Genomic DNA, 12,598 nt, shown 5'->3' with positions numbered 1-12,598 from the left:
ATAACTATCCCTCAACATGCAACAAAGAGTCACTCCGAAGTCACTAATGGCGGAGAACAAACAAAGAGATTATGGTAGGGTACGAAACCACCTCAAAGTTATCCTTTCTGATCGATCTATTCAAGAGTCCGTAGAAAAATAACATGAAGCTATTCTTTCCGTTCAATCTATCATAGAGTTCGTACTAGAATAACACCTTAAGACACAAATCAACCAAAACCCTAATGTCACCTAGATACTCCAATGTCACCTCAAGTATCCGCGGGTATGATTATACGATATGCATCACACAATCTCAGATTCATCTATTCAACCAACACAAAGAACTTCAAAGAGTTCCCCAAAGTTTCTACCGGAGAGTCAAGACAAAAATGTGTGCCAACCCCTATGCATAGGTTCATGGGCGGAACTCGCAAGTTGATCACCAAAACATACATCAAGTGGATCACGTGATATCCCATTATCACCACAGATAAGCACGGCAAGACATACATCAAGTGTTCTCAAATCCTTAAAGACTCAATCCGATAAGATAACTTCAAAGGGAAAACTCAATCCATTACAAGAGAGTAGAGGGGGAGAAACATCATAAGATCCAACTATAATAGCAAAGCACCTCAAGAACACAAGAGAGAGAACACAAGAGAGAGAGAGAGATCAAACACATAGCTACTGGTACATACCCTCAGCCCCGAGGGTGAACTACTCCCTCATCATGGAGAGCACCGGGATGATGAAGATGGCCACCGGAGAGGGATTCCCCCTCCGGCAAGGTGCCGGAACGGGTCTAGATTGGTTTTCGGTGGATACAGAAGGTTCTGGCGGCGGAACTCCCGATCTATTCTGCACTCTGAAGTTTTTAGGGTATATGGGTATATATAGGAGGAAGAAGTACGTCGGTGGATCTCCGGGCTGTCCACGAGGCAAGGGGCGCGCCCAGGGCGCGCCAAGGGGGTGGGCACGCCCCCCACCCTCGTGGGAAGCCCGGGACTCTCCTGGTCCATCTCCGATAGTCCGTGGGCTTCTTCTGGTCCAAAAATAAGTTCCATGAAGTTTCAGGTCAATTGGACTCCGTTTGATTTTCCTTTTCTGCAATACTCTAAAACAAGGAAATAACAGAAACCGGCACTGGGCTCTAGGTTAGTAGGTTAGTCCCAAAAATAATATAAAACTATATAATAAATCCCATAAACATCCAGAACAGATAATATAATAGCATGGAACAATAAAAAATTATAGATACGTTGGAGACGTATCAATGGGCGCTAAGAACTTGCGGTTCTGTAATGAATAAAGATCTCAAGGATCCCGCGAACAAGAGGCTCTTTCCCTATGTTGTGAATGCTTATAATATTTATGTCTTAATTAAAGAAATGGCAAGCCATTGGCCCAGTATGAAAGAAAATGTGGGTCAAACCCTAGTTGAAAAGGGCAACAATGTGTAACTCCATCTTACAAAAGGTACAAAAGCACAAGTATTAATTGTTCATCAGGTTTACACATAACCCAGATTGAATAGGACAATGACAGCTAACTCAACCAAAGTTTTCGACGGTTAAAATCAAATGGATCAGTCTGATCCATAAAATCAAGATCCCAATACAATAATTCTACTGCTCCTTGATGACCACAAGCTGTTGTAAATAGAAGCCGAACACAATCAGAAGCCCTTAGGTCCACCTGAAACTTCTTTTTATGCTCTTCAACACGTGCAGTCGTGAGTAATTTCTTGTTGAAAAACTTAGTTCTCACGGACAATAGTGCCCTTGCATTCAACATGAAGAATCTGACAAAGCTAGTGTTTGCGCTGTTGGATGAATATCGTTCCAGCGTTACTTTCTTCAAACGAATGTCATGAGATCTGAGAAAATACCCGTGCTTCATCAACCATCGATTGGTTATACCTTTTTCTCCATGTGTTGTTGCCTAAAATAGAGATGAAGATTGAAAATAGTTAATGTCTAAAAAAGATTATGTTGAAAGAGTGATAGCTGAACGATTAATTATAGTATATTATATATGGGCTTACAATGTGCGTGAAATCATCACCTTTATATACAAATTCTCCAGACATGGAAACCATTGCAGCAAGGCAATAATGATGTTGAGATCAAAACACCACATACTGATATGTAAGGTCTTGACAGAATCCACCACCACTGATAGGATGGACAAGCACTTCATTGAGCATAGAACATAATATCAGGACAGAAAGTGTACTCTGAGATGATACTTAACTTATGCGCACAAATGAAAAATGCAAATTACAGAAGTGTACGTGAACAATATACAGTACCTCAGTAGGTGTGGAGGCAAACGCCATCTCGAACCATTTAAACAGATCAGGAATTGCACCCAAGGTCTCTAGTTTAGGCGCAGAGACCACATTTATTTGCTTAGGTTTATAACAACAATCAAAGACCAACCTTTGAAGTGAAGGGGCATCTTTGATGATGAGATCCTATCCGTCAAAACTAATTCCAATGCTTACAAGGTGAGGCGACTTTATTTTGAGACAAGGGATATCGATTCCTGCTCCAAAAACAAGCACCAAATGCTCCAGTGCAGGGCAGCTGGAGTGGATGATGCTATGTAGTGAGGCCTCTGATAGATGAACCAGCACAAGCGCAAGTTTTTTCAGCAGTGGCAGTTGAAGCATTTATACCAGATTGTCTGCTAGATGGCACCGGGTCAAGGTGGCGGTGCAGAGAGAGGAGGAAAACCATGAGATGGGCATCTGTGGTGAGGGCACAGATGTAGCTATTGGTGCTAACCTATGGCTATAGTAATGGTAGAACTCAAGCTGCTTGAGTTTATCGAATTGATGGGATGTAAGCCAGGCGGCCACCATGCAGGGTATGTCCAGCAGGTAGCATGCCGGGATGCAGATGAGTTGAACGGAGCCCCTGTGGGAGGAGATGATGGCTCCGGGGAGTTCAGAATCATCATCGACAGATAGCTGACGACAGTCGAGATTAAGAGGCGCGGTGCGCCACAGAGTGCACCACCGAGATGCGAGGACTTCTGTGTGGCAGCCATCCTTGGTGGGTAGAAGGGAGATGATCTCCCCAAGGATGTCGTCTGGGAGATCGTTGATGCGGTCCGTCGGAGATTCTACTGGTTTCTCAGGTCCAGGGGGGCGCTTCTGGCCGCACAGCCGGATCCAAGATCTACATCCAGCGGCGGCGCTAGATGGAGCCTCATCTGTGTACATACCAATCTGGAAGAAAAATGGCATAACATGTCGGACATTTGAAATCAATTCTTAAGATCAGGAAGGAAAAAGGCACAAACATATATGTAGGTGACTCGCCGGTTTTCCATAGGAGTCACAGTTGTTTCCGGAGTTGCTGTTGACCTCCGGCTCTGGCTAGGGGGGCACAACGGTGCCGATGAATTCAAGGTCGTGCTGCTTCTCGCGCGAGACCTCGTCGGCGGCGACGGAAACCTCTGTGGCCAGCTTTACGAGTTGTGCATGTGCTTCACCAGCCCCGACATCGCCACTCCCTCCGATGGTGCGTTTCGGCGGCATCGTCATACACTCCGGAGTCCAAACGTCGGTGACCACTATGGACCGAGGGTGCGGCCGCCTATTATGGCTGGCGGCTTGGGCGCGCAATTAATACGGACCAGTGGGAGCGAGGCAGGCTGCGGTCAAAAGTTGTCTCGCCTCCCGCTGAGCCTGCGCGACGGACGTATGCCATTCCTACCATCATTTCACACAGCTACTCGCACGCCTCCCCGTCAATACACACACATGCACGCACGCCTCCCGGTATGCCTGCGCGGTGGTAGCATGTATATTTTTTGGTTTATTTTCTGCCGATTTACTGCTTCACTGAACCGTTTGCGTTGAAGAGATGCACAAATCCTGCATTGAACATCTCGTGTGCTTCCCGGTGAACCTACACATGGGATGAGTTTTGGATTAACTAGAATTTAAAAACCAGACATCTCAATGTTTTGCCGGCAATCAACGGTGCCCCGGTGTTTGAAATTCATTCCCATTTCTTGCATGGGACCTAAGCATGCACCCAAGGACACATATTTGATTTTTCAACCAATTTATATGCACTAGAGCATGTGCATGTAGTTCAAATTTGAATTATGCACATAAAATGCATTGAAAACTTAGTTAATGCATAAAAATGTCTGAAAAATCACACAACACTAATGTTGTTCTATGTTGACACGAGAAAAAAATTGAAAGCAATAAGAGGCAATGGATATCGTTTCGTCCCCAAAGGTGGGACGTCCCCTAGCGAAAATCATCATGCTTGTTGTGAGAAGCTCCGGTTTGTGAGAAGCATATACCCAAACCTGCCCCAAATGGGACAAATTTTTTACCACAGCATGTTGATGCCGCTCCATGATAGCATGCCAAGTTTCATGAATTTCAGATGAGTTTTAGATTTACTAGAATTTAAAAACCTGGCATCTCAATGTTTTGCCGGCAATTAACGGTGCCCCGGTGTTTGAAATTCATCCCCATTTCTTGCATGGGACCTAAACATGCACCCAAGGACACATTTTTGATTTTTCAACCAATTTATATGCACTGGAGCATGTGCATGTAGTTCAAATTTGAATTATGCACATAAATGCATTGAAAACTTAGTTAATGCATAAAAATGTCCAAACGAACCCCGAAAAATCACAAAAATTCACACAACACTCCAGTTGTTCTATGTTGACACGAGAAAAAAAATTGAAAGCAATAAGAGGCAATGGATATTGTTTCGTCCCCAAAGGTGGAAAGTTCCCAGCCGAAAACCATCATGCTTGTTGTGAGAAGCTCCGGTATGTGACAGCATATACCCAAACCTGCCCCAAATGGGACAAATTTTTTACCACAACATGTTGATGCCGGTCCATGATAGCATGCCAAGTTTCATGAATTTTAGACGAGTTTTGGATTTACTAGAATTTAAAAACCAGGCATCTCAATGTTTTACCGGCAATCAACGGTGCCCCAGTGTTTGAAATTCATCCCCATTTCTTGCATGGGACCTAAGCATGCACTCAAGGACACATTTTTGATTTTTCAACCAATTTATATGCACTGGGGCATGTGCATGTAGTTCAAATTTGAATTATACACATAAATGCATTGAAAACTCAGTTAATGCATAAAAATGTCGAAACGAATCCCGAAAAATCACAAAAATTCACACAACACTCCTGTTGTTCTATGTTGACATGAGAAAAATATTTGAAAGCAATAAGAGGCAATGGATATCGTTTCGTCCCCAAAGGTGGGACGTTCCCTGCCGAAAACCATCATGCTTGTTGTGAGAAGCTCCGGTTTGTGAGAAGCATATAACCAAACCTGCTCTAGATGGGACGAAATTTGTACCACGACATGTTGATGCCGCTCCATGATAGCATGCCAAGTTTCATGAATTTCAGACGAGTTTTGGATTTACTAGAATTTAAAAACCAGGCATGTCAATGTTTCGCCGGCAATCAACGGTGCCCCGGTGTTTGAAATTCATTCCCATTTCTTGCATGGGATGTAAGCATGCACCCAAGGACACATATTTGATTTTTCAACCAATTTATATGCACTGGAGCATGTGCATGTAGTTCAAATTTGAATTATGCACATAAAATGCATTGAAAACTTAGTTAATGCATAAAAATGTCTGAAAATCACACAGCACTAATGTTGTTCTATGTTGACACGAGAAAAAAATTGAAAGCAATAAGAGGCAATGGATATCATTTCGTCCCCAAAGGTGGGACGTTCCCTAGCGAAAATCATCATGCTTGTATTGAGAAGCTCCGGTTTATGAGAAGCATATATCCAAACCTGCCCCAAATGGGACAAATTTTTTACCACGGCATGTTGATGCCGCTCCATGATAGCATGCCAAGTTTCATGAATTTCAGATGAGTTTTGGATTTACTAGAATTTAAAAACCAGGCATCTCAATGTTTTGTCGGCAATTAACGGTGCCCCGGTGTTTGAAATTCATCCCCATTTCTTGCATGGGACCTAAACATGCACCCAAGGACACATTTTTGATTTTTAAACCAATTTATATGCACTGGAGCATGTGCATGTAGTTCAAATTTGAATTATGCACATAAATGCATTGAAAACTCAGTTAATGCATAAAAATGTCCAAACGAACCCCGAAAAATCACAAAAATTCACACAACACTCCAGTTGTTCTATGTTCACACGAGAAAAAAAATAGAAAGCAATAAGAGGCAATGGATATCGTTTCGTCCCCAAAGGTGGAAAGTTCCCAGCCGAAAACCATCATGCTTGTTGTGAGAAGCTCCGGTATGTGAGAAGCATATACCCAAACCTGCCCCAAATGGGACAAATTTTTTACCACAACATGTTGATGCCGCTCCATGATAGCATGCCAAGTTTCATGAATTTCAGACGAGTTTTGGATTTACTAGAATTTAAAAACCAGGCATCTCAATGTTTTGCCGGCAATCAACGGTGCCCCGGTGTTTGAAATTCATCCCCATTTCTTGCATGGGACCTAAGCATGCACTCAAGGACACATTTTTGATTTTTCAACCAATTTATATGCACTGGAGCATGTGCATGTAGTTCAAATTTGAATTATGCACATAAATGCATTGAAAACTCAGTTAATGCATAAAAATGTCCAAAAGAATCCTGAAAAATCACAAAAATTCACACAACACTCCTGTTGTTCTATGTTGACATGAGAAAAATATTTGAAAGCAATAAGAGGCAATGGATATCGTTTCATCCCCAAAGGTGGGACGTTCCCTGCCGAAAACCATCATGCTTGTTGTGAGAAGCTCCGGTTTGTGAGAAGCATATACCCAAACCTGCTCTAGATGGGACGAAATTTGTACCACGACATGTTCATGCCGCTCCATGATAGCATGCCAAGTTTCATGAATTTCAGACGAGTTTTGGATTTACTAGAATTTAAAAACCAGGCATGTCAATGTTTCGCCGGCAATCAACGGTGCCCCGGTGTTTGAAATTCATTCCCATTTCTTGCATGGGATGTAAGCATGCACCCAAGGACACATATTTGATTTTTCAACCAATTTATATGCACTGGAGCATGTGCATGTAGTTCAAATTTGAATTATGCACATAAAATGCATTGAAAACTTAGTTAATGCATAAAAATGTCTGAAAAATCACACAACACTAATGTTGTTCTATGTTGACACGAGAAAAAAATTGAAAGCAATAAGAGGCAATGGATATCGTTTCGTCCCCAAAGGTGGGACGTCCCCTAGCGAAAATCATCATGCTTGTTGTGAGAAGCTCCGGTTTGTGAGAAGCATATACCCAAACCTGCCCCAAATGGGACAAATTTTTTACCACAGCATGTTGATGCCGCTCCATGATAGCATGCCAAGTTTCATGAATTTCAGATGAGTTTTAGATTTACTAGAATTTAAAAACCTGGCATCTCAATGTTTTGCCGGCAATTAACGGTGCCCCGGTGTTTGAAATTCATCCCCATTTCTTGCATGGGACCTAAACATGCACCCAAGGACACATTTTTGATTTTTCAACCAATTTATATGCACTGGAGCATGTGCATGTAGTTCAAATTTGAATTATGCACATAAATGCATTGAAAACTTAGTTAATGCATAAAAATGTCCAAACGAACCCCGAAAAATCACAAAAATTCACACAACACTCCAGTTGTTCTATGTTGACACGAGAAAAAAAATTGAAAGCAATAAGAGGCAATGGATATTGTTTCGTCCCCAAAGGTGGAAAGTTCCCAGCCGAAAACCATCATGCTTGTTGTGAGAAGCTCCGGTATGTGACAGCATATACCCAAACCTGCCCCAAATGGGACAAATTTTTTACCACAACATGTTGATGCCGGTCCATGATAGCATGCCAAGTTTCATGAATTTTAGACGAGTTTTGGATTTACTAGAATTTAAAAACCAGGCATCTCAATGTTTTACCGGCAATCAACGGTGCCCCAGTGTTTGAAATTCATCCCCATTTCTTGCATGGGACCTAAGCATGCACTCAAGGACACATTTTTGATTTTTCAACCAATTTATATGCACTGGGGCATGTGCATGTAGTTCAAATTTGAATTATACACATAAATGCATTGAAAACTCAGTTAATGCATAAAAATGTCGAAACGAATCCCGAAAAATCACAAAAATTCACACAACACTCCTGTTGTTCTATGTTGACATGAGAAAAATATTTGAAAGCAATAAGAGGCAATGGATATCGTTTCGTCCCCAAAGGTGGGACGTTCCCTGCCGAAAACCATCATGCTTGTTGTGAGAAGCTCCGGTTTGTGAGAAGCATATAACCAAACCTGCTCTAGATGGGACGAAATTTGTACCACGACATGTTGATGCCGCTCCATGATAGCATGCCAAGTTTCATGAATTTCAGACGAGTTTTGGATTTACTAGAATTTAAAAACCAGGCATGTCAATGTTTCGCCGGCAATCAACGGTGCCCCGGTGTTTGAAATTCATTCCCATTTCTTGCATGGGATGTAAGCATGCACCCAAGGACACATATTTGATTTTTCAACCAATTTATATGCACTGGAGCATGTGCATGTAGTTCAAATTTGAATTATGCACATAAAATGCATTGAAAACTTAGTTAATGCATAAAAATGTCTGAAAATCACACAGCACTAATGTTGTTCTATGTTGACACGAGAAAAAAATTGAAAGCAATAAGAGGCAATGGATATCATTTCGTCCCCAAAGGTGGGACGTTCCCTAGCGAAAATCATCATGCTTGTATTGAGAAGCTCCGGTTTGTGAGAAGCATATATCCAAACCTGCCCCAAATGGGACAAATTTTTTACCACGGCATGTTGATGCCGCTCCATGATAGCATGCCAAGTTTCATGAATTTCAGATGAGTTTTGGATTTACTAGAATTTAAAAACCAGGCATCTCAATGTTTTGTCGGCAATTAACGGTGCCCCGGTGTTTGAAATTCATCCCCATTTCTTGCATGGGACCTAAACATGCACCCAAGGACACATTTTTGATTTTTAAACCAATTTATATGCACTGGAGCATGTGCATGTAGTTCAAATTTGAATTATGCACATAAATGCATTGAAAACTCAGTTAATGCATAAAAATGTCCAAACGAACCCCGAAAAATCACAAAAATTCACACAACACTCCAGTTGTTCTATGTTCACACGAGAAAAAAAATAGAAAGCAATAAGAGGCAATGGATATCGTTTCGTCCCCAAAGGTGGAAAGTTCCCAGCCGAAAACCATCATGCTTGTTGTGAGAAGCTCCGGTATGTGAGAAGCATATACCCAAACCTGCCCCAAATGGGACAAATTTTTTACCACAACATGTTGATGCCGCTCCATGATAGCATGCCAAGTTTCATGAATTTCAGACGAGTTTTGGATTTACTAGAATTTAAAAACCAGGCATCTCAATGTTTTGCCGGCAATCAACGGTGCCCCGGTGTTTGAAATTCATCCCCATTTCTTGCATGGGACCTAAGCATGCACTCAAGGACACATTTTTGATTTTTCAACCAATTTATATGCACTGGAGCATGTGCATGTAGTTCAAATTTGAATTATGCACATAAATGCATTGAAAACTCAGTTAATGCATAAAAATGTCCAAAAGAATCCTGAAAAATCACAAAAATTCACACAACACTCCTGTTGTTCTATGTTGACATGAGAAAAATATTTGAAAGCAATAAGAGGCAATGGATATCGTTTCATCCCCAAAGGTGGGACGTTCCCTGCCGAAAACCATCATGCTTGTTGTGAGAAGCTCCGGTTTGTGAGAAGCATATACCCAAACCTGCTCTAGATGGGACGAAATTTGTACCACGACATGTTCATGCCGCTCCATGATAGCATGCCAAGTTTCATGAATTTCAGACGAGTTTTGGATTTACTAGAATTTAAAAACCAGGCATGTCAATGTTTCGCCGGCAATCAGCGGTGCCCCGGTGTTTGAAATTCATTCCCATTTCTTGCAGGGGACCTAAGCATGCACCCAAGGACACATATTTGATTTTTCAACCAATTTATATGCACTGGAGCATGTGCATGTAGTTCAAATTTGAATTATGCACATAAAATGCATTGAAAACTCAATTAATGCATAAAAATGTCCAAACGAACCCCGAAAAATCACAAAAATTCACACAACACTCCTGTAGTTCTATGTTGACAAGATTTATACTGGTTCGGGCCACCGTTGTGGTGTAATACCCTACTCCAGTGTGGTGGTGGTGGATTGCCTCTTGGGCTGATGATGAACAATACAAGGGGAAGAACAGCCTCCTGAGGTTGAGGTGTTCTTGGGCTAGGCTAACTTGTGTGGGTGAGAGTGATCTAAAAATGGCCTCCCTTGCCTATGGTGGTGGCTAGTCCTACTTATAGAGGCCCTGGTCGTCTTCCCAAATCTTGAGCGGGAAGGGAGCCAACAATGGCGGGCAAATTTGAAGGGGGACAACTAGTACATGCTATCCCGACAAAAGTTGTCTTCGCCTACCACAGGCTCTGGTGGTGACGCCGTCTTGGGCTCCACGATGACCTCCGTCTTGCCGTCCTTCTGGTCTTGGTCTTGTTGCACCAAAATGGCAACCTTCGCCTGACTCGTCGGTACTCCTCACCTGCGCTGGTTTCCTTAGCACCAAATAGGAAACAAGGACGATGTGCGCGCTGGCGACCGCCTCGTGTCGATCGTCATGGATCACGTCACGCGAGCCTCATGAGGTTCGCCTCGCCTTGATATCTCCGCTCCTCGTGAGCCTGCCTGATTAGGCCACTCGAGAGGAGGTCTTGTGTCGTCCACCTCGCGAGGGTCTTGGATGCCTTGTTGATGAAGATGGGACGTACGGCCTGCTGGCTTAGCCACGCAGCGGGCCGCAGGTAGGCAAGTCTGGGGACCCCCGTTCCTAGGACACCGACAGTAGCCCCCGGGCCCTAGGTGCACTCGGGCTTGGCTTTGCGGCGAAGCCAAGGCCCAAGTACGGAGCACCATGGGCCCCAAAAAGCCTGCGGCCTCGGTTGACGCGTGGCGGTTGATTGGACGTGGGCGTCTCCACTTTCCCACGCTGCCCTTGAATCCGCCTGGCTATGTGGTCCCCGCTTCTTACTTAGTTATTCTTCCTTCGCCACGCCTGGCTCTTCCAATCTCCCTGCTTCCTCGAGGCCCTGCTCCGTCCTCCCAATCTGATTGCGCTCTGCCCGCTTCACCGCCATGGCGCCGAAACAAGCCGAGAAGGGGAAGAAACCTCTGTCCTCGCCAACTGCGCCTCCATCCTTCGAGCCGGTGCTCGACCGGCCCCGGGTGCTCAACGACGAGGCCATGTACAAGGTGCTCCCCATGCTTGCCTCCAGTTTCAATGAGTGGGGAGCCACGGCAGCTTGGCCCGCATCTCGCACTCGCATGGCTCGGGCAGTCACCGAGGTTCCGATCTTCATTGAGGCCCTCTGGGCTGGCCTGATTCCTCCCTTCTCCGCCTTCTTCAATGCGGTCCTCGAGCACTATCAGATCCACATGCTCCATCTCGACCCTCAATCTGTGACCCTTCTTGCTGTCTTTGCCTTCTTGTGCGAGGCCAAGGTGGGCATCGCTCCTTCCGTGGCACTCTTCTGCCACTTCTTCTCGCTGCATCTCACCGGTCCCTAGCAGAGTTCGGGGTGCGTGGGCTTCCAGGCCATGGCTGCGACGGCAGGTGCGGGGATAGACTTCGAGCTTCCTTCATCCACGAGCGAGTTCCGTACACGATGGGTGTTTGTTGACGCCGGCGTGCTCAACCCTCTGCTCCAAGCTCCGGTGGGGCCTGCCATTCCAAACTCCGTATGGGGTCATCAAAAGCTCACGAGCCCCTGCCTTGCCCCTGTCTAGGCCAAGCTGAGGTGGTTGAACGACCATGGCGTGACTGCGCCCATGGTGGTGAGGGAGTTCGTCAGGCATCAAGTTGCTCCACTTCAGTGCCACTCCCGCCCGATGTGGGACTTGCTCCGCAGCCAGGACAACATGAGGATTCAGGAGGAGGGGCTTCCTCTTGCGGTGCGGCAACAGTGCTCATGGTCCTATCAGGTGTCCCTCTGCCGGATGAGATGCCTAGGAACAGCTGCCTGTTGTACCGCTGCGGGAACAAAGTCACATTTGCCGTGAGAATGCCTTCCTTTGATGAGTGGGGGCTGCGCCCAATCGGCTTGACGGGGCCACGCGAGAACCTCGTCATCGTGGTCCCCCTCCTTGCCGCCGGTGCCGAGCTCGCCCCAGGTGATGGTGCGGGGGGCGAGCTCCGATGGGAGCCGGCGGCTCAAGTGTCGGGGAGCACATGACGAGTGGTGATCCGGGGGCGTCATCCTCGGGGGCCCGTGACCCTCCTCCTAAGGCGTTGGTTGCTGGGGAGACGCGGCATGCGACTCCCGAGGCTGAGGCTCCAGGAGCCTCGGGAGGTTGCAGTGAGAGGGCGCAGGGCTGTTCCCCACGATCGAGCTCTCCTGAAGCCATCCCTCTTGGTTCTTCTTCGGCTCTGCTGCGCACCGGCCGTCACGTCCAGCTCTTTGGTCATCTTTGTGTGGACTTCGAGGAGCTCCGCAAGAGGAAGGGATCCCCTAGCGG

The 12,598-nt window shown here is 45.3% G+C and overlaps 1 pseudogene; it reads right to left on the bottom strand.

Moving 5' to 3' along the window:
- Positions 1-2,180: 2,180 nt before the first annotated feature.
- Positions 2,181-3,532, bottom strand: LOC147984437 (putative F-box/FBD/LRR-repeat protein At1g78760; annotated as a pseudogene).
- Between the last annotated feature and the right edge of the window lie 9,066 nt (positions 3,533-12,598).

Source organism: Triticum urartu, chromosome 2A, assembly GCF_056163025.1.
Source record: "Triticum urartu cultivar PI428250 chromosome 2A, HENAU_Tu73, whole genome shotgun sequence".
NCBI lineage: Eukaryota > Viridiplantae > Streptophyta > Magnoliopsida > Poales > Poaceae > Triticum > Triticum urartu.
The sequence above is the reverse complement of the archived record's forward strand: the minus strand, read 5'-3'. Positions and strand labels throughout refer to the sequence as shown.